The following is a 25281-nucleotide window of genomic DNA, read 5'->3' on the forward strand; positions in this document are numbered from 1 at the left end:
ATATTGTAAGGCAAAGAATTCATTGTTTTTTGCAAAGGATCACAAGGGAGAGAGTGGGGGAGAGAGAATATTCGTGAATTCCTTATGGACAAGGCCAAAAAGGCCAAAATTTTTTTTAGTCTTGGGCTATATTAAAGGGAAGCAAAGAGAGCAGCTGAAATCAAGGTAAAATTAGATGGCTTTTCCGGCTTGGTAACCATCATCAAACAAATTCATGGTGAGATCATTTGAGCACAGACTAGAAAAATTATGGAATGAAAAAAAGTTGAGTAAATCAACAAGAATGTCAGGTGATAATCAAAGATGGAGGTTCCTTTTTTAATGTACAGAAAAGGCATTTCTGTTCTTAGGGATAAAGCTACAAGGACTTGTTGCCAAGAAATAGTACTGCATGCACATGCATGTGTACACACACAAATTATTTGTTTCCATGACAGAGTTTTGTTTTATTCATTATGACACTTTTGGCACATGCAGATTTGTGTGTGTGTGTGTGTGTGTCTTTTAGGGACAAACAGGAATGTTTCTATCATGGTAGGTAGATTAAATCATGAATGTGAGCAATGGAATTAACGCCGTTCGTATGTTAGCTTTATGCCAGTATTGTGGTTTTGGCTATTCAGGGGTACTGTTTGTGCATCTTCCTGAAAGAAAGCTGCTTGCCTGCCCTCTAGATCATTGAAAGGGAGCTATGACTATAGGGTTTCAGCTCACTGGGTACCATCTGGAGTAGCCTTGGGCAGATGAAAATTTGTACTTTCTGGAAGATGAGATTCTAGCACTAATAGTAGCAACTCGAACATTAGGCAAGGAAATAACCTTTCAAAGTAGAAGGGTTGCAATATAGATAAAACATCCTGATTTCCATAAAAAGTTTGTGTAAAACTCTACTTAATATATTCCCATTGACTTCAGTAAGACTTCTTACGGGCCTTAATTAAAACCCAGTGACATCAAAAGAAAGAAGCTTTGAATCAGGTCATACAAAAGTAAGGTGAGAAGGATTTGGCCCATATTATTAAGTCATGGGAAATATTAGTATATCAGGCTCTCCTCAGGAAATTGTTGCTCATGCACATTGAGAAGTGCAAAACACAGTTTAACATTATTTCCCCAATGTCCAAAACATCAATCATTGAAATTTTAAAGCTATAACATAATCTATAATATTTGGTTTCTTTCTTCTGAAGTGAAAAAAATAGATATAGAGATATAAAGAAAATTATAATTTTATCATAATGTTTGTTTTATAACAGGCTGACCTGTGTACATCTATTTCAAGAATGTAAGAGTCTAACAATACTTAATTTCTGTATTTACACAACTAATCTAATTGATTTGTGTTCATATATGGCCCTCATCACCATGGTATCAGAGTGCTTTCCAGAAGAACATTAAGCAACCTAACAAGCATGAATAACATGTGGGTCTCTCTTTTACTCTTAGAAATGTCTCTCATATTAGTCTTTAGATGTGACTTATGTTTGATCTAAGCTGCATTCCTTCGTAGCTAGTCCTATTATATTAAACTGAATGTAACTGTGTGCCTTTTCACACGAGGGCTCACTTTTCAAAAGTGCACACTTGAAAATGTGATGCCCTTTCACTCTGCCTGTCGCCCCGCTCCCAGAAAAAAACCTTGTACATCAAGGTGTACACACTCATATACTGAGTTTGTATGTGTGCAAGGCCTCAAATTAGTTTTGTAAATCAAAATTCAGGATGCTTTGGATTAGGGTTCCACACAGTCAGAACAGTCAATGTATTTTGGACGAGACCGGTGAGGGTAAAACTCTACTAGGAAAATGTGGATGACTAAGATTCCTAACTAGGATTAGTCATTAACATCAGTAAATATGCTTAATGTTGTTGTTTTAATCAAGGGAAAAGATTTTTATATTGTGAAAACATGGTGCACGTGGATAAAGCATTCCAATCAATTCAAGCAGGCTTTGGTTCCAATCCATTACTCTAGGCAGTATCAAGGGTAATGAATGATTTACTCAGATTAAATGTACAGTTATGGCTGATTTTTATTCCATAAATTAGTATTTTAATCACAATATTCTCAACATGTTTTCATTATTTCTAGAAAAGGCAAACAATTTAGAGCTGACTAACCTTTATTCGTAATATGTTTCATGTGTTGGAGAAGAGCAACATTTTGCTATCTCCTTACCCGCGTTCCAAAGGAACAATAAATAACACATACATAACAGAAGATAGATTCAGTGATCTAACATGGCCTTTCTGCTTCCATGTGTAACTGGGATTGGAAAATCCCAATGATAGATACATTTTGAAACCACATGTGCTAGCTGGCTGGTAGTTTGGTCAAACCCTCTAAATCATAGACTGAGAACTCTAGGGTATGTGATGCACAGATAGGAATGAATTTCATCTGTATGCAGAGGAGTTGCATACAATCTATGCCCCACTCAAGTCTCACTAAGCCCTCCAAAAAGGACTTAAGTAAAATGCAAAAGGTACATAGGCCTTGAGCTAACCCCCTACATAGGGGTGAATTTTCCTCATAAATGCTTGACCTATATCCTAGCTGCACAGCGGTGCTGCCCTTTTCAACCATTGCCTTTGCACAGGATTTAGTCCTGTAGCATAAGCTTGTTTATTTAAACGAATCCGTGGTTTATTTTGTGCTGTATGTTTGTGCTGGGAGTAAATCAGCCATGTAAGTTTCTAAAGAGTGCTGGAGAAGGGCAACATTTTGCTATCTCCCTCCTACATTCTTTGTAGTCTACAAAGACAAAAAAATAAAAACTTCATACCTTTCAGCAGCCTTGAAAGTATTAGCTAATTCATATCTCCTTACAATGGAGGACAGATAATCATACTGTATGGGGAAAGCAAAATTCAAACACAGGAGAGAGAACATGCAGTTAGATGAATTCCATAAAAAAGAGTATGAGGAAAAAGCAATTCAGTCCTTTTGAGACTCTCATCTTTTTTAATGCACTATTTCCACAGGATCTTCTAATTGTTTCTTGTGGGATTGAAGTGTTCCCTAGAAATCTTGGGTAATAAATTGGTTACCTTGGTTAGTAGGTCATTTTTATTTTTTGCTTTAGTATTTTTGGATTTGAAAAATTGCTTTCTGATGCCTTTTATGATTTTTCCCTTTGATATTTTATATCGCTCGCATTTAATTGTTCATATTGAGCTTATCAACATAATTTAAGCCTACATAATGCCCTGAAGATGAATCCCTTTTACATCTGTACTTTGTATTGCCATCCCTACAATACAATCTGCCTACTAATCAATCCTGAAGTCTACGTGTGAGGAGGAAGTTGTGCTATTAATTTTTCAGTGAGGTGTAGCCAAAAGACTAACAAATTAATTTCCTACTATCTACCTTTTCCAGTTTATAATGTTTTTATTAGAATCATGTTTAAAAGCCAATAAAATAAGAAAACAGGAAGAGTAAAAAGTAAAAGCAAAAGATGCAGTTAGGGTTAAATAAAGAAACATAATATCAGATCTAAATGCTATGTCCAGTTCTACAGACCTTGCACACTCAAAAGTCCTATATGCTCCAACATGAGATATATGCATTTAAGGGCTGAAGATTCAAGTCCCTAACGATCAACAATAAAAACAATTCTATTCCGGTTTCCAGCAGAGAAAACATTGTCTGGGAAAATCACTGGACATAGATTATACTCTCTCTCATGATGTTATTTTCATTCTGGCCAGCAACCAAAAAGAATAATATTGGTGCCACGTTCCCCCCACTCCTCCCTCCCCCAGGTCAAGGTTAGATTATATTAATAAACCTAACAATTCATCCACTCTTTCTTCAGAGGCAGAGGTCAGCTTGCTTATGGTGACTAAAATCAATGGAAACCCAACTGAGACATATTGATATCATTGTTTCTGAAAAGGCTAGTAGTAAATCAAAATCAATAGACTAACCAGAGCAAGCCAACAAAACCCACCTGAGGTCACCTTGACAGCAGGGATCTGCCCAGTCCTTATACAGGTGCACAGTTATGGGGAGACAGTAAAAAGCCTTTCCTCTATAGCCTTGTACACCCTGTTTAATGGTCAACCAAAACTGCAGTCCTTGCACTCAGGAGATAGCTTCCAACTTACCCTTTCAGGGATGCACAGCACCTCAAATTGGAGAGTAGTTACATAGGAGCAAAGTAAGCAGAGACATGATACCACTCACCCCAGGCCCCGTCCACTTAAAATAGCCAGCCATGCTGTGGGAGTCTAGCAGTTTGTGTCCACCATGCACAGTGGGCAGTTCCAGGAGGCATTGGAGCTGGGTGATTCCTCACTGTCCCCAAAACAAAGCTGTGCCTACAAAGGTTCAATCTAGCCAATTTGCAATCAGTGAATAGTGAGATGATTGCTAATTCCAATTAGAGATGGACCCAAACTATGGAGTTTAATTTCAGTTGTGAGTCTGAATCTGTACTTTTCCATGGTGCTGGACTGTTCAGATAGGGTGATCTGGTTCAGGACCTTTATAGATGGTGCTGAGCCATGAAGTTCTGATCTTGATTTGCATCCAAATGAGATTTCTGAGAGTTCAAATCTGATGTTGCCATTTGGATCCATCTCATATTCCAACAATCACCTTTCAAAGTAGGCTCCGTGGTTCTCTTCTCCTCCGGCATAGCTATTTCTTCATGTTCCAGAGGACAACTTGATGATTTAAGGTCTCAGAAGTAAAGACCTATTTCTGTCCATAATGCCTAACAAGGTGAGAAAAAATAAATATATGTTTTACTCCTACCTCACGGAGCTGCAATCTAATTGGTTTAAAATGTTCTTCTTGTCTGTACTGAGCAAGTAATTCAATATTAATATTTTCACCACTTTTCTCTTTGTGAAATATTCATGAGCAGATTGCATAATACTTAAGTATTTATTATTAAAAAATATTTGTGAATTTCTTCAAAGCAATGTACCTGGCATTTTGATTGTTCTTAATCAGATGTTTTATGTGAACAACAAGTGCAATAGATTGAGAACATATACTATGGCAGTATGGAATATGAAATTAGGTTTAAAGCAAATATTCATACTTAGAATTTGTGAGCATTAGTGCTGTTATCACTGGACCTTGTGGGTGTTTGAAGAAAGCCTATATGAAGGACTCATGGACATCAAATCAAAATTCATTTTTGAATATTCCTGAAATACTATTGCTGTTATTTGGTCAACTTTAATTCATAGATTCATGGCTTTTCAGAAGAGACCAATAGATCATCTAGTCTAACCTCCTGTATAACACAAGCCATAAAATGTCACCAGTTACCCCTGCATTAAGCCCAATAACATGTGTTTGACTAAAGCATATTTTCCAAAAAGGCATCCAAGTCTTGATCTCAACACCTCAAGAAATGGACAATCCACTACTTCCCGTGATGCAATTCTGTACAGAGGGGGTCAGATGAGTGAAAAATAACAATGGAGGTAATCCAGGAAATACAACGTGAAAGGTTAGTCCCATGAAAATGAGGCTGCATTGCTGGTGACCAACCTGGATCAAACATGGAATAAAGGCACTGACAGAGTTCATTGAAGTCAGTGAGATACATTGATGCCAGTAGTCTTTGAATCAGGCCTTGAGTGAGGGACCAACAGTCACAACTGACCATTTTTGAAAATGCCAGAAACAGTTTAAAATGAAAAGCCCTTAAGTGTGTGAAAAGCCTAAATCATAAGGGCACTGCTAATGCCTAGATAAAATGCAAGCTGGCCAGCTTACACAGCACTGAAATATAAAAGCAGGGAGAGTGAAAACAATTAAAATCCAACCAAAATTCCCCTCACACCACTTAAAACAAGATAGTCTAGAAGTTGACAGACTATGAGAGAGGAAGCATTAAGGACTCGGACAACGTGTGTTAGAACCAATTTACCTTTGTCATGCATATTTTCGGGGCTTGTATAAGCAGCAGACATTCAATTTGCTGGTAACAGGGAATAAAAACTCATCACTCATCTTCTGCTCCACCTTTATAATGGACGTTCAGGGATCTTGTTATAATTAGAGCTTTATGAAGTTTAGGGATAATATTAAAAATATCATGCTGTAAATAAGGCCTGGCTACCTTCGGGAGGATTTTCATAGCAGATGAGACTCTAAACAAAACAAAATTGATTGCTACTGTATTCTTTGTAAGTAGAGATTTACTGTATTTCTGTTTGTCCCTCTGAGATATTTTGTGGTACACAAATCTCAGGTTTACTAAGCTCTATCCTTTGATTGCATTGGTATGCTGAGAGGTTCTGCTTTTATTGTTTAGAAGATTTTGCTGACAAGATGCCTTACATTATTTAGTTACAACAACTTTTAAAGTAGAAACCAGTTGTTTTAAGAGTCATTAATTGAACTCTATATATGTTGTGCTAAAACATCAAAGACGCAAGATAGAAAAAAAAAAAGAAATGTGTGAGGGTGTATTTATTGTCCCTTTGATAGCAATTCATAACTCCTACGAACCCCAAATGAAGCTGTGTGCACTGAATAAGGGGAGAGTAAAACATTTTTGTTGGCAAATGAATGTATCTCTAGCTGCAGATACTAAGAGCAAACCCCATAAAGAGCAGTAAATAGGATTTTACTTTGCAATTAATAATCCACAAACAGATTTATCCTACAAGTGGTTAACTATCCCCCCAGCAGCAATCTTTTGTCTCCCAGGATAGAATTCCTATTTTAATTACAGAAGAAACTAAAATATGCAGTTAGGTTTCTTTTTTATCCTGTGATGTTAGGTTGACATTGAAGGTGGCCATTAAAATTCTGTACTGTTTCTAGGGTCAAAAAGTGCACAAATGGAATTATATAAAATTTGGAAGTTTTGCTCAGCAGTAGGTTGTGCAAATATTTGTTTTTGGTCTTAAAGCCAAAATTTCACTCTCCCTTGGAAGATGCCCAAAATCTCAAAGTGGAAATCTACTTATGTAACAACCATCATTTTGCTCTGGGGATTGAACCCAGAACTCAAACAAGAGCTAAAAGAAAGTCCTTGCTACTGGACTTGTATTGTCTATACATTGGGCACAGAGCAGGATATATAACACTCAGTCTTTTCAAGAATATTGCATGATGTTGGTGCTAGACAAAAAAATTGTGCCATGTTTGTTCAAAATCTGTCTTAAGTCTAGACTTTATAACAAACCCTGAAACCGGGTAACATTTATACATACGATTTCAGGCTTCATTGCACACCTTTCATGCTGGTCGAATAGCAAGTGTATTGGGCTGTTTATATGGTAGAACATACTTCCAAAGTGCATCATTTTACACCACTTTGTTTAAAATCCATGGGAGAGACTGTGTGGACTCTCTTTATTGTTTACACTGATAATGCCCATCATAAAATCTTTATTCATCCCTTTACAATAACACTTTAGTTGTCCTGCATCTACAGCAATCTATCCATGGTGTGACGTTGTGCAGTCTATATGGTTTTATAAAAACATGATAATAAGTGAATATAATGTAACTGGGATATGCTTCGTGCAAAAGGTCTCTTGTAAGGTATCATTACAAAGCTCATAATCTACTGAGTGTGATCATCCTATTTGTAGAAAGGTACCACTCTTGTATCTGAAACTAGAAATATAAAACATAACTCTGAGGGCCTATTGTAATTATGTAAAGTGTGGGCCATTAATGATGGTTTGGAATCTTGATGACTCCCATTAACAAGGACCATTGTCTGCAGATGGCTGTGTTTACCTGTTAGTCTTCCTGTATATGTGTGTGCTGGCAAGTGGGCAATGAAGTCTTGCAGTGACATGTGATCATGTCACCTGAACTGGAATCCATCTTTAACCTGGTGCTTTTCCAGTGGAGGGGGAGGGGGGTGGTGGAAACCCAGAGGGACAAAGGGTTCCCGCCTTATGCAAAAGATATATAAAGGGGTGGAAGAGAACAAAGGGGAGAGGAGCCATCATGAAGAATCCCCTAGCTATCACCTAAGCTGGAACAAGAGCTGTACCAGGGGAAAGAATTGTGCCCAGGCCTGGAAGGTGTCCAGTCTGAGAAAAAACTTACTGAAGCATCTCTGAGGGTGATCTCTGTATTCAGTTTGATTAGGCATAGATTTGCGCATTTTATTTTGTTTTGCTTGGTGACTTACTTACTTCTGTCTGTTGCTACTTGGAACCACTTGAATCCTACTTTCTGTATTTAATAAAATCACTTTCTACTTAGTAATTAACTCAGAGTATGTATTAATACCTGGGGGAGCAAACAACTGTGCATATCTCTCCATCAGTGTTATAGAGGGCAAACAATTTATAGAGGGCAAACATAAGCTTTATGCAGGGTAAAACGGATTTATCTGGGTTTAGACCCCATTGGGAGTTGGGCATCTGAGTGCTAAAGACAAGAACACTTCTGTGAGCTGTTTTCAGGTAAACTTGCAGCTTTGGGGCAAGTGATTCAGACCCTGGGTCTGTGTTGGAGCAGACGGGAGTGTCTGGCTCAGCAAGACAGGGTGCTGGAGTCCTGAGCTGGCAGGGAAAACAGAAGCAGGGGTAGTCTTGGTACATTGGGTGGCAGCTCCCAAGGGGGTTTCTGTGATCCAACCCGTCACACATGGTGACTTGCAGCTTCTTCAGAAAGCCTCTATTAAAGTCATTTCTCCTGCTCTGTACCAAGTGCAGTACCTTTTTTTTTTTTTTTTTTAAGACATTATTTTTCCTGTCAGTTGTAGGGGAACTGCTACTGTTTTTGAAATGTCTTTTTGCACTAAGGCCCCATGCTAACTAATGTACCATATGCCCCTGAATTGAATTCAGTTGAAATACATCAATCCAATTTTTTTTACATCATTATGTAATTTTTAAATGCTTTCTAACTGTTCTCCACAGCCTATTGCTGTGAGACTGCTGCTAATAGCACGGTACTCAAAAAGTAGCTCTTTTGGCAATTTGGGCATAATTATAGTTAGAAAATCTATCTTCACAAATTATCCTGCTAATAGGAGTAAAGCTTATTTTTTTATCCTCTTCCCCCCCCCCACACACACACACACTGAAAATGTTTTTGAGGCATAATACAGGAATGATCAAAATCACAAACTTCAAATATGTTTTAAATTGATGGGGTAATAGAGTTAACACAGGTAAATGGAACAAATTGAAAATAATTATGCCTTATGTGATTCGGTGTATGTGGTACTAATAAAGGATCACATCCTGGTGTTTGGCTTTTATAAGCCATCTTTGAACCTCTCTTCCCTTCCTGGCTTTATAAAGAGCAGCCTTGAGGCCATTCCTCATTATGCTGGCCACTCACATCTACGGAGGAGCCATTCTGGCAGATGGGAATTATCACAACCTGTGGCCCTGTGATGAATGCTGGGAAGAAAGAAAAATGCAAAAGTGAAAATAAATAATTCATTCTGTTGCATTCAGTGGGAAATAGGTGTGTGTGTGTGGGGGGAGAGAAATGTAGCAGAAAAAGGGGGGAAAACACCCCCCACCCCCAAAATTTCATAATATCCAAATTTCAAAATAGTAGTATTTTGAAACATCAATTTCCCCCTCCCCCACAAAACTGTTTTTCCTTCTTGCAACCACTTCTACGGTTAGACTTGTATTTCAGTGATAAGGCACCAACCCCTGGGTGGGATATCAGCAGCAGGTAGCAAATCTCTGGATCTAAAAGTATAAACCTAGTCTGTCTGAACTTAAAAGAGCCAGCTATCTGTGTTCAAAGGCTCATAACCCTCTATGTGGTCCAGCCACAGGAAGGGGACAGAAAGCCATATTGTGGAAGTGGGGGTTACACAATGTTATCCCCAGAAATGTGATGTGTCTTATCAATGATAAGCGTCTCTCCTTTCCACTTAAAGCAAGTATTTTTGGTTATAATACAAAGAATTGCTATGAGCCTCATGGTAGCAGTTTTTTAAGAGGCTCCATGCCTCTAAAAGTCAACCCACTTAGATGCCTAAATGTAGTAGATTTAGGGGCTGAACTGCAGACACTTTGCTTTTTTAAAAAAAATCAACACTCTCTCTGTAATAAACAAATGCAATTTTAAAGATAGTCATTCTGGTAGCTTATAGAGCATAATTGTAAGGGAAAATGTTCTGAAGCAACAACTGTTAGCTTGAGTGACACTCTTCAGGGAGAAATAAACTATCATAAAAGTGCTGTTGCTGCACACCACATATTGATTTCAGTATCACTGATTTAGGAGAAAAGCTGTTCTGTAAACAATGTATGTTTAAGCAAAACATCCACCTCAATTCTCATATCTGAAAGCTAGAACCTGTGAGGAGAAAAATGGATTCATAAATGATTTTGCCAAAAGACAGAGTAAACTGCTCAGCCCTGTGCTGCTGATGAATAGGTGGGAAAAGTGCTAGCATAAACTTCTAAAGCCAAGCGTAAAATTCACCCTCCCCTCCCCCCACACACAGAGCTAAGACTTGAGCACCACTTACCTCCCATAACATTTGGCTTAAAGTAGGACTATTTTTTGAGACTTAAATGGCTTATAGTTCTTGTGCTGTTCCTCAGGATGTGATAATTTTCACCCCAATATTAATAAGTGACTCACATCCTTGTGCTATCGAATGACTCACCGGGCTAGATTGTAATACCTTTAGTCATTCTAAGAACTATTTTTGCCCTTGCAACCAATGGAATTACTCAACGAATAAGGTACTATCGAACATAAGTATTTCTAATGCCTTTATCACCATATTATCTAACCACCTACCATAAGCTGCCATGGATGCCCACTTTTTCTCCCTCACTTCCTGGCTCTGAGACTGACTGCAAGGAATTCTTGTTTGTACATTTAGGCATTTTTTTAGCATTTCAGTACATATTTCCATTATTAGAACTTAAGTCTGATTTGTTTTTAAAGGGTCTTAAAAACTATTTCTATTGAAGAACTCAAGATCCCTAATTATAACAACCTAGAGACAATGGATTAGCCTTAATTCTCTGGTCCTATGTATGACAATAACCCTATGCAAAAATAATTCCATTGAGAGAAAGCCTGATCCTGCATAACTGAATTCAATGGGCCTACTCGTAGGCATAAATTCAGGCAGGAGGCCTAAGATTCCTTTTAAATGAGATGTTCAATAGTTAGCAGATTTCTTCTGTGTGTGAAGAGCTACATCCAAGAAAAAATATTTGGGAGACAACTTTAAAATGTAACTTTTTCAGGTTCACTTTGCCAGATCTTCAAACCAAGTGATGTTCACCTCTTCACTGTGGATATTTTATTTTAAATTTGTCTTTTCATACAATTTTCCTCCCACGGATTTATAGTAGAAACAACCAAATACACTTTGTACCTGCTGTGTATAGTCAGTGCATCTTTCTTTCTTTTCTTTTGTCAGCCTTAACAGATTTACTTCTTTCCATTCTATCTGAAAATATATATTTTTTTGTTTAAGAAAAGGTTTTTTCCCCTATCTTTGTGACAATTTGCATAATATGTTAATACTGATATGCATCTAGACATCTGGATGGCATTTTAATATCTCATTCTCATTCAAACAACTAGAAGCCACACAGATGGTAGAGACAATTTTAAGAACATTGTTGTAAACAAATAAGGCAGCCAGGAAATCAAACATGCTCCAAGATAGGTTTTACAGCCTTCCCTGCTTTCTGTGGGCGAGTGTGTGCATGACATGTTTTGACTGCGAGACAGGGCAGCCTTCAAAAGTCTTTTTGACAAATTGAGAGGTACAAGCAGGCTTTTTAAGTGAGATTGGAGATCCTTTTAAACCAGCCATAGGGTCCATTTCTGACTCACTTATACCTAATACCTTATACCACATACCGCTCTTCTGAAATCAATAGCTACTTGAGGAGTGAGTTGTTACTGGGCAGAATGTGGCCCAGATTGCCTCTTTTTTTTTTTTTAATTAACAATAGGAATACAAAACATCCTGATTGCTGCAGGAATAAACAATGGCCAATTCTATTTTGGTAACTTACAAAAATCAAGTATTCACCTGTCTCCTTTGTCAGAAATTCATGTACATGAAGTTGTCTTTGGAACTGACTAATTTGATAGGGTTCTGCTTGTTTTGCTTCTCTTTATGGTTAAATAACCATTCCAAAAACAGGGTGACAAAATCCAAGATTATAATACTCTGAATGGGTATATGTGTTTACATATTAGTCAACAAGAACCTTCTCAGCAAGTGGGACTAGATTGTCAGCTACAGTAAATCAGTGTAGTTGTGCAGACTGCAATGGAGCTACTCAGTGGTATTTTTATTGAAATGATTTACTGACTTGTTTGCTTTCTGCTTCATTATGGCTGCACATTGGCTGGAGGGTTAACACTTTTTTGTGAAGCAACTAAGAAATCATAGTTACAGACCTCAGACTATAAAGTTCCACCTGCCCTTATGGAAGAGAGAGTTTTTAAACAGAAAAACAGGAACTCGGTGTTAGGCAGTGAAATCCACACTGTTGGTAGGAAGAAATCCCCAGCAATATAGGTGAAAAGTTATGATTCCTAGACTGTCTCTTCTTCACACAGAGTATATACTTTAAAAATATATGTAAAGTTGTTTAACAATGGGCTAAACATCTTAACATAAACAGAGGCATCCTATCCATAACATGTCTGAGCAGCAAATACTGAATAATTATATGGCAAATTGCTAGAAGATCTGTACTTCCCCCTTAATCTCCATCTCATGAGACTACTTCATTTCCTCAACACTCCCCCTATGCCATGGGAGAGTGGAGGCTGGTACAGAAGCCAGCTGTACTGCTTTTATGCCAATAGAAAATCTGCCCCCCCTGCTCCCCAATTGCAGGCAGATTATGGTCCTTTCACACCATTCAGGGGTTGAAACCTCAAAAAGGGTAAATGGTAGGGAACTAGGGCTGAGACTCAGGCCCAGAATGTCATTCATGTCTCTAATGCATCTATGCAAAGTTTACAGGCTATATTTCAAATTTGTGATTTTAAAAAAAATCAATAAAACTATTTGGTTTTGTACAGCTGCACTGTTTTGGTACTTGTACAAGCTTAATCAGTCATGAGCTAATTGTTCATACTGCATGTCAGTGAAAGAAGCTGCTACCGTGGCAACTGGAATTTATGGAAAGAGTGATGATACTAAATGGTTGAGGGCCCATCTCTGTGTGAGGAACATTAAACTGATGAAAACAGAATAAGAGTATTCAGAGTAAAAGCACAAAGATGGAATGTTTTAATATGGAAATTCATGCGGTGGTCTTAGGCTGATACTGTTTATTTCCCAACCCCTTCCCTCACATATTGGTTGAAGTCAGAGTCTGAGGATCACTTTGGTGTTGATAACATATATTTAAAACCAAACACCGAAGTGTCCCAGCAACCATTGATAGTATCGTAGAAGAGGCCATGCTAGAACACTGGCAACGGTGAGAGCCAAATGCCCCCTCTGCTTTCTCCATGGATTTTCAGAGAAGTAGGAGGAAAAATTTGAACCCAGACATCTTAACCGGCTTCTGGTCACATCAACAGCATGCTGCTCTTACTGGCACCTCGCTCCCCTTACGTCTGAATCCTCCTCTGGCTGTGCACTGCAATGAATCACCGCAGGAAAAATAAATCCAACATGCATTTGCTTTCAGATGATTTGATAAAAAGGGCCTGATTCTCTTCTCACTTTACACTAGTTTTAAACTAGTGTAATTATGTAACTAGATTTCTTCGGTTGAATCCCTGTATCCCCCTGTCTCCTGCCCTCCCCGCCACTCCTACCCAATCCCCTGCATTCCCTGGTTCCTCCTTTCTTTCTCCTCTGCTCCTGTCCAACCCCTCCCCCCCCACTCTCTCTCCCTGGCTCCTGCCCCCTCTCTGTTTGCCCCTCATTCCACTCTCCTGCCTCCTGTCTTCCTCTGTTTGCCCCTAAAGCCCTGGGCTGGACCTTGCCCAGTGCAAGTGGAATATGTGGAGAATTTAACAGCCAAAGTCTAAAGAGTCTCTTTTTCACTAACTTATCACTTGGCCAAAATTGAGTGGTTTTCCATGGGAGAGCAAAAGGCACATCTCTGGCCACCGTGCTAGATTTCAAGTTCTTGCTTCAGAGGATAGAGGCATTAGCCCTTCTCTGTGAAACATCTGTAAGAACTTTTTAAACATAGGCGAAGCAATGTATTTGTCCCTAATCTTTCTCCTGGAAATGGGGGAACCTCTTTGGCTGAAACTTTCCCAAAAAATTCATCCTGAAGCAGATACCCACTCTGTGAAATTTCAATCTAATTAAAGTTTGGCACTGTTATGAACACCTGAAATCAGGTTCTTATCATGGGGAAGTGACAAGCAACCTTACCCGTAGGCAACACTAGTTGTTCTGCCTATGATTCTACAAGTCAACTTTTTCTGTGGAAAAAGTTGCAACCGATGAGCTTGTTTTGTGTACACTGGAACAACAGTATCAGGCCCATGGTTGACACTTTTTTATTGTAACACTGAGCCTGGGGAGCTTGTCTGGGCCCCTCCGCACAAGTGGGTCCTGAGGGAGCCCGGCCGGAGCAGGCCCTGGCCTGGCTGATCTCACCACTCCTGAGGGGCTGGAGCAATTCCCCACCCTGGGACCAGCCCTGGCTGTGGTGCTGGCTCTGCCTGGCAGACACAGTTGCCTCTCGGCAGAGCTGGTGAGTGCGGCTGGGAAGCAGGGTGTGAGGAAGTGGGTCTCTGGGGGACCTGGGGGGGTGCTGGGCAGTGAGGGGGTGAGGAAGATCTGTGTGTGTTTGGGCACTAGGGAGTGGGGGTTCTGTGTGGGGGGCTGGGCAGTTGTGGTGGGGCTGTGGACAGGGGGGCACTGGGCAGAGGTGGTGTCATGCAGGGTGCTGTGCATTTGTGGGAGGGTCTGAGGGTTTGCTGGGCATAGTGGGTCTGAGTGGCTCTGGCAATAGGGAGCTGCAGGGCGGTGTTGGGTGGGGAGGCTGTGTGGTGTGGCCAACCTACAAGGGGCACGCTGGCAGCACAGGGCCAGGCAGGCAAATGTGTGTCTGGCAACTGCCAGTTTGCCCTTGCACTGGGCTGGGCAGAGCGGGGATGCCACCACTGTGCCATGCCCCATTGCCACTGGCCAGCCCCTCGCTCCAGGGACCAACCTCCCCACGCCATGCTCCAGGGGGGCCCACAAATATAATTGACGCCAGTCCCACAAAAAGTTAATCTGGTCCTGATTAGCAGTAGAAAGTCTTTTTGACTGCATGGGAAAAGAAGTGATTTGGAATAGGTACAAAACAAAAGATGTTTACGCTGCCCTTTTGTTTACCCCGGGGTGTATGAAGTTCTGCCTTCATTTTCTCCATCATCAAAAAATATCTCAGGCACTACCAACTGAGAGCAGAATTAAAGCAATCACCGTTGTAAGAATTAGAACAAAGAAAAATAATCCACATTCCTTCAACACTGCTGCATCGTTATCATGCATGCAGGTGGAAATAGTTATTTATGAAGCAAGAAAACAGCTGGAAAGTTGAGTGCTCATTTTGAATTTTTTAAAAGAAATTATTCTTAAATAACATTAAGGGCATGTGTTGCTGCATTTATTTTAAAAGCCTGGTATTGTGTGTGTATCCAAGAGCATTAGATGGAGATGTGCATCTGTGTATCTGAGATCAGAATTATAACACAAACTGCCAAGCCAATAAAGGAGATAGACTAATTAAGAGGAAAGGGACATTATTCATATATTATAGTGGCTCTTTTAAAGACATCCAAGTCTTTATTTGCTTACCTTAATCAAGCAGCTAAAAAAAAAGAGGGAGTGAGGGGTACTACTCCATTGGCACGGCTGAACTAGTTCTTTTGGAATAATTCCATTCTAACAAGTAATTTTAGAAATAGGACATCTGCTCACGGTAGTAAAGCTCATAAAATTTCATACACAAACCTGCGCATGAGCATGCACAAAACCAAAACTCACTATACATGTGGAGTTAGATGGTGACAAAGAGGGACTACAATCATCCAACGATCTCTAGGTATGTCTACACTGGCAAGTTTCTGTGCCACCAATTATACCACTTTTATTAAAATGCTGGAATGAAACCGCTGTTGCGTGTCCACGCTGTGCTCCTTGTGACACTGGAGCGCATGCAGAGCTGGGCTTACCATGAGGCGAACTGAGGCGGCCGCCTCACGTGCCAGACTGTGGGGTGGCACGACTAGGACCCAGAGTGTAGAAAATTGTGTCTTCTGCTGGTGCATATGTATTCTCTTTGCTCTAGATGCACAGAGATGGTGGCGTGCTGTCCTGGAGGAAGGAGGGCACAAGAGACCTAACAGGCAGGCGAAAAGGTGAGAGGGAATAACAGAAAGCAGCAGGAGCTGCAGGGAGAGAGGAGAAGGAGCCTCTTATGTACCTCTCTAGCACCCCCAGGAGCCTGGACTGATTAACACCAGCTTCTCAGGGAGCTTCCTGTTTCCTGCTGCTTCCCTGAACCCACTTGAGGAGAACAGGCAGTCAACTGAAGTAGTAGGAGCCAGTTAGGCCCTTAAGACGCTGATATCTTCCCTCACTCAGTCCCTACTACCAGCCTGCTTATTTGTCCCCTTCAATTGAGTGTTGAGAGCCACTATTGCTGGCACAGAACAGCAGTCATGAGTGAAAGAAGAAAACGCCCCTCTGGGGCAGCATTCAGAAAAAGAAAGAAAGCAAAGGAAGCTTTTCTATCTAAGCAGGAAAGAGCTCTGCTGAGATGCATAGACACAAATGTTCACGGTGAGCCTTCCAGCCCCAGTGAGGATGTGAGTGGTGAGGAGATGCCTGATCTTCCAGTTAGTCAGCGTTCAGATGACCTGGCAGCTACTGCAGTATCCATATCTCCATCTCAAATGGATGTAACCATGCACATTCCTGAAGAAAAGTGTAGCTCAGAGAAGAGTGTGGTGGAGATGCAAGAAACAGCTGCTGCTGAGTTTAGTTCCTTAAGTCTAGATGATCCAGGACTGTGGACCCACTTGAGCAATAGCCCGAGGGACTTCCTTGTACTGCCTGGGCCACAGCAAGTGAAAAACTTCATGTTCCCCAGAGACAATGAAAACAGAAGTTTCCATCCAACACATTACAGGCGTGAAATCCCCAATGGTGACAAAGTGGAGAGGCTAGGGCTTATGTACTCAAAAACCCAGAATGCTACATACTGTTTTTGTTGCAAACTCTTTCAGTCTAATGTTCCAGCCACATTGGGTTCTACAGGAACAATGGATTGGAAAAATCTGGCTAGAAATCTGGCATGCTATGAGAAGGCAGCAAATCACCAGAGAGCATTCCATGGTGGAAAGATCTTGAGATGAGACTAAGATTAAAGGCCACCATAGATGAACAGCATCAAGAGAAGATTGCATCAGAGTCTCTTTACTGGCAAAATGTTCTTAAAAGGCTCATTGCCATTGCCCCCTGCAGTATCCCACAGTCTCACTGGGTCTCCCCTCCCCAGGGAACCCCCAACCCCCTATCCCCACCTCGCCTCAGTCTTTGGCTACTGGCAGTCACCATCTAGCCCCCATTCACTGGGGCAGACTGCAGTCTAATTGCCACTCATCATTGGCAAGGAGGGTTTGGACCTGCTGCCTCTGCCTACCCTTGGGCTGCCCCTCTGCAACACCAGTACCTTCTTGGCCTTCAGCAAGGCCTGCAGCTTGGGGGTTTTCCAGGCTGGAGCTCCCCAGCTCCTCTGGCCTTCCCCCAGCCCTGCTGCAGTCTAGGTACCCTGCTCAACTCCCAGCAGCCAGGCTCAACCCTCTCAACCACTAGAGAGAGACTATTGAGCTCTGGCTAGCAGTCCTTTTATAGGGCCAGCTGCAGCCTGATTGGGGTGTGGCCCCAGCTGAAGCTGCTTCCCCAGTCAGCCTTTCCCCAGCCACAGCCCTCTCCAGGGCTGTTTTTAACCCCTCCAGGCAGGAGTGGGGTGACCACCCCGCTACACCACCTAAGAAATGTACACATACCACTACCTTGGAAAAACAATTCAAAATGAGATCATACCATTACTGGCAACAAAAGTGAAACAGAAGATTGTGGCAGAACTGAAGTCAGCAAGATATTACTCTGTTATTCTGGACTGCACACCTGACATCAGCAATACGGAACAAATTACTTTAATGGTGCATTTTGTAACTACAACAGAACCTAGTGAAAATGTCCATGCAATGGTGACTGTCAGAGAGCATTTTCTAGAATTTCTTGACATTGATGATACTACAGGAGATGGTATGACAAATGTGCTTCTTAAAAAGCGGGAAGATACGGGAATGACATGAGAGGTCAGGGCTACAATAATGGTGCCAAGATGAGAGGAAAGAACAGAGGAGTGCAGACACGGATCCGAGAGTTAAACCCTCGAGCTTTTTTTGTCCCATGCAGTTCTCATTCATTGAACTTGGTGGTCAGTGATGCAGCATCAGCTTCTAGTGAGGCTGCTGAATTTTTTAATGTAATTCAAAGCATCTATGTATTTTTCTCTGCATCAACTCATCGATGGCAAATTTTGAAGCAACATCTGGGAACATCCTCTCTGACAGTGAAACCACTGAGTGCCACACGATGGGAAAGTCGAGTAGAGGTGATAAAGCCTATCAAACACCAAATTGGGAAGATAGATGATGCCATAGTTGCCATTATGGAGGATAATACTATGACAAGAATTGTTTGTGGGAGAACAGTGGAAGAGGGAAATGGAATCACCAGAAACATACATAACTTCAAATTTCTGTGTGGCTTAGTGTTGTGGCATGACATACTGTTTGAAATAAATGTTGTAAGCAAAAGACTCCAAGTTGTTGACCTTGATGTATCTGGAGCAATGGAACAACTGGACAAGGCAAAGTCATATCTACAGTCTTACCACTTGGATGAGGGATTTCAAAATGTTCTGAAGAGTGCAAAGAAGTTGGCAGAGGAACTTCACACTGAAGCTATTTTCCCATTCAAGAATACAAGAGTCACCAAAGAAGAAGACATTTTGATTACAAGGCACGGGATAATCCCATAAGAGACCACAAACAACAATTCAAAGTTGAATTCTTTAACCAGGTGCTAGATTGTGCAATACAGTGAGTTGAAGAATGTTTCATGCAGCTCAAAGACCACAGCAGTATATTTGGGATGTTCTATGATATTCCAAAACTCCTCACTGAAGACCTCCACCAGCAATGCAGGGCACTAGAGACAGTGTTGACACATGATGACATGCGCGATACTGATGCAACTGATTTAGGTGATGAACCAAAAGCCCTTTCAAGATACATTTCAGCGGGATCAACTCCGAAGGCTGTTCTGGAATATATGTGCACAAATAAGATGACCACCCTCTTTCCAAATGATTTTGTTGCTCTGCGCATACTTCTAACACTTCCTGTAACAGTTACCAGTGGAGAACACAGCTTCTCCAAGCTGAAGTTAATAAAAACACATCTACGCTCCGCAATGACAATAGAGCATGCGCTGGCCCAGACTGTGGACCTTCAGCAGGGAGCAGTTCAAATCTTTGCAACCAAAAAGGCACGGAAAGCACCACTTTGATTATTCAAACAGATAAAAATGCTAGTGTTTACCATGCAGACAAGAAAAGTTACATTTGCTGTTCAGGCATTTGAAAGTTAAGTGTTACTTAAAATTTTTGAACAAGGCATTTTAAGTTGTTAATTCTCCTTTATTGGGGTAGGTAGCAGAACAGTACCATGAGAGGAGTAGAACAGGAAGAAGGCAGAATTGAGACCTTTCAAAGTTTTGGCCCAAGTAAGGGGGTATGGGGACATCATTTGAGCTCCCCGCCTGAGGTACCAAAAAGTTGTAGGCCAGCCCTGAGCGCATCCACAGTAGCAGCTCTTGCAACGGCAAAGACAGCAGTGCGTTGTGGTAGCTATCCCACTGTGCAACTGGCCACAGGGTGCTTTGGGAAGGGTTTGCAATGCTTCATGGGGCAGGCACACCATTACATGATGCAGGTTTCCCAAGCCCATTGTTCCATGGGCATCCTACTACATTGCCAGCTGCTTTTCAACTGAAGTGGGGGAGGGGGAGTGTGTGACAGGGAGTGTGTGTGTGTATGGGGAGGAGAGACAGTGTGTTTTGAGGGACACAGAGTGTGTCAGCATGCTGTCTTGTAAGTTCAGACAGTGGCAGGAAGCAACCAATCCTGAGGCAGTCTCTCTCTCTCTCTCTCTCACACACACACACACACACACACACACACACACACACACACACACACACACATACACACACACATCCTGCCTCTATGTTCAACAGCACGAGTATTCCACATTAATGGCTTGCTTTGTGTCCCGGAATAGATCAGCACAGCACACAATGGCTGTCAGAAATGGTGCTTTGAAAGGGGAGGGGCGCATGTCTCCAGGGCAGCCCAGTTCAAACCAATGAGCAGAGCAGTCACTTGAGGCATTATGGGACAGCTCCGGAGGCCAATTACAGCACAGAACGCAATCAAATGCCTACCTTGGGAATAGAGCACTGGAGCCTCTGTGCAAATAGCCTTATGACTCTCATTGGGGTGGTTTTTTTTGCAGCGCTGCAACTGAGGCGTTTCTGCGCACAAAGTGGCTTGGCAGTGTGAACACATCTGCAGTTTGAGCGCAAAAAGCTGCTTTACTGAGCAGAAACTTGTCAGAGTAGACAAGCCCTTAGTAACAGAGAAGCACAACCCACCTGTACTCCGAAACATTGTGGGTTTTCAGTACCAAAGCACATTCCCTGGAAATGACTGCTGTGGATTGCAGCAATCAGCATGATGCTCTGATGTGTTGGCAAGGAAATAAAAAAAAATGGAGCTGAGAGGGGAGATACACAAGGAGATCAGTGATGGGGAGAGAGGTTTAATTGTGTTGTTGACTTTCTCGCTACAGGATTCCATCTCCCAAACCACCTTGAATCAAGCAACTGAAGTGCAAATGGTTCAGCTGTATGTATTTATATCTGTAACACAATTGTAGATTCCAATACAGGTTCATTGTGCTGTTGGAGCTTTGTTAGTTCAAGCTTATTTGGGTGAAAGATTAACGTGTGTGTGTGTGTGTGTAACAACTGTGGGGTAACCACTTAGAAAAATCTGTCTGTTTATATGCTGCTTACTCATGCACGGCTATCTGCCATGGATAATCCACCTGTAGTATATTTACATATCAATTTGCTATCAAGTAATTTGAGAGGGTTATCTGGTGTGCTTTGGAGTCAGTTGTTATTAACTCTCATCAGCTGGATTTCTAATGTCTGTTTCCTTGAATTGTACTTAGTTAAGGTCATTTGAAAGGTGTTTTATTTAGACACAATGAAGTGTATCTGTGCTTAATCAATCTTGTTATAGTTAGGATCCACTATCCACTTTTGCATAGCACTTAGGCCTCCCAACAAACAAGCAAGCATCACTGCTCCATTTTACAGAGAGGAAGGCAGAAGCTTATGTAACTTGCTCAAGGTTACACAGAAAGTCAGTGGCAGAACTAGAATGAGAACCCAGGCCTCCTAACATTCAGCCCATCTCTAACTAAGAAGTCCATAGACCATTCCAGATAAGTGATGTACTGCTTTGACTGAGTTGCAACTTTCCCTGTTAGCGTTAAATGTGTGTCTAATTTCTCTTTTTCAAATTGGGTATGATATTTCCATACTAATAATAAACAGAGATATACCTATCTCATAGAACTGGAAGGGACCTTGAAAAGTCATCAAGTCCAGCCCCTTGCCTTCACTAGCAGGACCAAGTACTGACTTTTCCCTCAGACCCCTAAGTGGCCCCCTCAAGGATTGAGCTCACAACCCTGGGTTTAGTAGGCCAATGCTCAAATCACTGAGCTATCCCTCCCCCTGGTGCCAGTAGCGGAAACCCCAGAGTGGCGGCGGGCTGAGTGGCTCAGCCTGCCCCCACTCTGGTTTTTCAGCCGCTGGCTCCTGCCAGCTGGCGGACTGCCAGCCTGGGGTTCCTTCACCCAGGCCAGCAGCGGGCGCTGAGTGGGACTGGCTGTGGGACCTCAGCTGACAGGAGCCGGCGGCAGAAACTCCAGAGTTGCGGCGGGATGAGTGGCTCAGCCCGCCTCCGCGTGCCATCAAAAATTGGCTCGCGTGCCACCTTTGGCACATTTGCAGTAGGTTGCCGACCCCTGGTCTACTTCATAGAACACCTAAAGTATCTATCTAGTTAATGGCATCAATTGCTATATAATGAAGGCAAGGCAGGAGCAGAGATGAGAACAGAATTTCAGAGTACTTGCTTTCCAGGCTTGTGTTTCTTCCTCTGGGCTATGTGGTCTCTAGGAAGACACCACATCACTTCAACCTCCTCTAATTTTTGTACCAATCGTATAAATCCTCCTGGCAAAAATTTCATGAAAAGGGTCATTTTGAGTCTTTTTCATGTGTCTGTGCAAAATATTCAATCTCCTGAGATTATACAAACAAAGCAAAATACCAGGGATGCAAAGTCATCAAGAATGATTTGGGAACATTTTTACCCATGTTTCCCAGTTCTACTTCTAGATTGGAGGAGGGAATGAAGCTCTAACTTTGTGTACATTTTAATTTTGTCACTGATATCAAAGCTGTCTTTTGGACTTTCAGTGCAGACATTTTCAGTCAAGTCTATTTACTAGATCAAATTCATGCATATTCTCAGAGTTTGATTTTTTTTATTTCATAATCATATTTTTAGTATTTATAAAAATACAACTACTTACATTTTATATACAGTGGGTAATCAAGAAGTAACATTCTCCTTTTCCCAAACTGACAATAGACAGAAGGAAGATTGTATTGTTAGATTATATGAAATTTAAATGCATTAGCTGTTAGCTGAACTGAATTTTCATATAAATTAATATTGTTATTGTATTTTAATAAAGCGACAGTGTTTGTGGAATTATGTAGACATCAATCATTTGGGGCTGTCTTGGAACAATTATTGACTTCATACATCATCTGCTTCTTCACTTTAAAATTTGTTGTATGTCTCATAAATACCATATATCACTGAGCCATAAAATGCATTTCAAATGCCTTCTAGACCATCCCAGACACTGTTGTTAGAAAAAGCACCCAGAGTAGCTGACATCCTAATATGTGACGGTGTAATTAAAATTTTGACATCTACAAAGTGTTGTAAAATAGATAAAAGAGAATGCATTGTAAATAGAAGTTTGAAGGCATTGAACAGATGGTTTGTTTATGATGAGGTATGGGGAGAGCCAACAAATGACAGGCAGATGGCTTAGGTGTTAAGGACAGACTGGGAGAGCTGTGGGAAATGGGGGTATAATGGACAACTTTCAATATTTCCTCCAATGCTCAGTGAAATCACAGGGTTTGGATAGCAGTTTTAATGTTGGATATTTTAATTTACATCTATATAAAAATTTCCATTGGAAAATGCCTAAAAGTAACCATCCAGATGCCTACGTGCCTCACAGACCTTAATCACTGGGCAATCATATTGCTGTCACCCTTGTCTCAGCTCTGTAATCTTCCTCATGCTTTGTTTGCTTCCCATTCATTTTTATTGCATCACATCACATTTAGAGTATACGCTTCTTTGCACAGGGGTCATAGCAGTATATCTATAAGCACTTATCACATTTTTGAGCACTCAGAAAAATACTACTAATATTCGGGATAATCCTATTCTTTTCCACTGAATTGTCTGTCCTCAACTGTTCCAGAAGAAACTCATTGCCCAATTAAAGTAGTATCCACTCTAATGGGTTTGAGACATCATTCTTGGATATTCAGGAAGTCCATTGGGCAGACACTCAGCTGGTGTAAATTGTTGTGGCTTGATTTCAATGGGTCTATGACAATTTAAAACAACTGAGAATCTATCCTCATGTCTGTGACCATGTATCTCCCCTGATAAAGTCATAGCCCCTGTCTTGCTAGTTGTGCTGGCTTGTAATACGATATTGAATCTATTGGGGAAAAATAAACTAGAATGTTTCCACATTGATCAGTAAGGAGACATAAATGTGCACAAAGAGGGTATCAAGGAATGGTTGCCAAACAAAACAAAGGAGTTGAGTTGGTGCCCTCATTGACTATTCCAGGCTTAGAACCATAAAACTGGGGAATCAATCCTGGAATTCCATTTTATCCCATAAGAATATTTAACTTGTACACAAAAACACATGGGTTTCTGATGAGTCTGCAAAATGCACAATTTGGCTGCAGAAAGGGAACATGTGTACACACAAAATGGACATTTATGGATGTGATTACTTCTTTTGTGTAAGCAAATATTAAGTTTTAGAGGAACCATGGCGTGCATAGGCCTTTCTGACTGCACCTCTTGGGAAAATTTAATCTCTGTAGAAAAGAACAGTGTTGGTGAAAGATTTCCAGAAACCAGTGAGTTTTGTCACTGGGCTTGCATTATGAAAATGGTTATTGACATTCAAACTTCAGGAACATCCAAAGGAACTTTTTTTAGAGTAGCAGCCGTGTTAGTCTGTATCCCGGAAAAAGAACAGGAGTGTTTGTGGCACCTTAGAGACTAACAAATTTATTTGAGCATAAGCTTTCGTGGGCTACAGCCCACTTCTTCGGATACATTCAGATGAACTTTGTACTTTTGTCAGAGTTTTGCACTGAGATTTGGGTTCCATATGAACCTGAACCTCAAATGAAATTAGAGACTTGTGGAACAGTAAAATGGGCCTTCCGAAAGTCTTGTGCAACCTGAATTGAATGAGTTTTTCAAAGCTGTGGGGGAGGATGTCTGGGAATACTGTGAGAAGTAAAGGCATGGTGGAGCCATAGCACTGTGGATCTTTATGGAAATCCTGCAGAGCTCTCTTTGCTCTAGCAAGCTGCCAGCAGGCTAATTCACTTCCATTCTAATAGAAATCAAAGGAGTGTCAAAAGGCATTGTAATGTGATCAGGCCAATTTACTTGTGCGCGCACATAATTCAAAGGAAATGTGATGGTATTGTCTTCACTTATCTGTAACTTATTTATTTACTAGTATGTATGTCCTGTACTTAATTAACCTTAGATCAAAGGATGGTGCTAGTATTGAGATAGGAACCTACTTGATGTGCAAACTTCCTGAAAACCAATTAATGTTACCTGCATTATTTTCACTTACCCACCCCTATTATAAAGAAGCAATTGCATTATGTATATCACTGTAACTGGATTATTTGTGTATATATAGGAAATACAATGTTAATTTCAAAGCAAGTGATCCTTGATGTGGTGGCCTGAGATCAAAGACTCAAAAGGCATTCTTCGTCTGTGATGGCAAGTATTTGCTTCGCTGCTTTTCCTGGAAGTCAGCTATAA

The sequence above is a fragment of the Malaclemys terrapin genome, chromosome 7, assembly GCF_027887155.1.
Source record: "Malaclemys terrapin pileata isolate rMalTer1 chromosome 7, rMalTer1.hap1, whole genome shotgun sequence".
NCBI classification, from domain to species: Eukaryota; Metazoa; Chordata; order Testudines; family Emydidae; genus Malaclemys; species Malaclemys terrapin.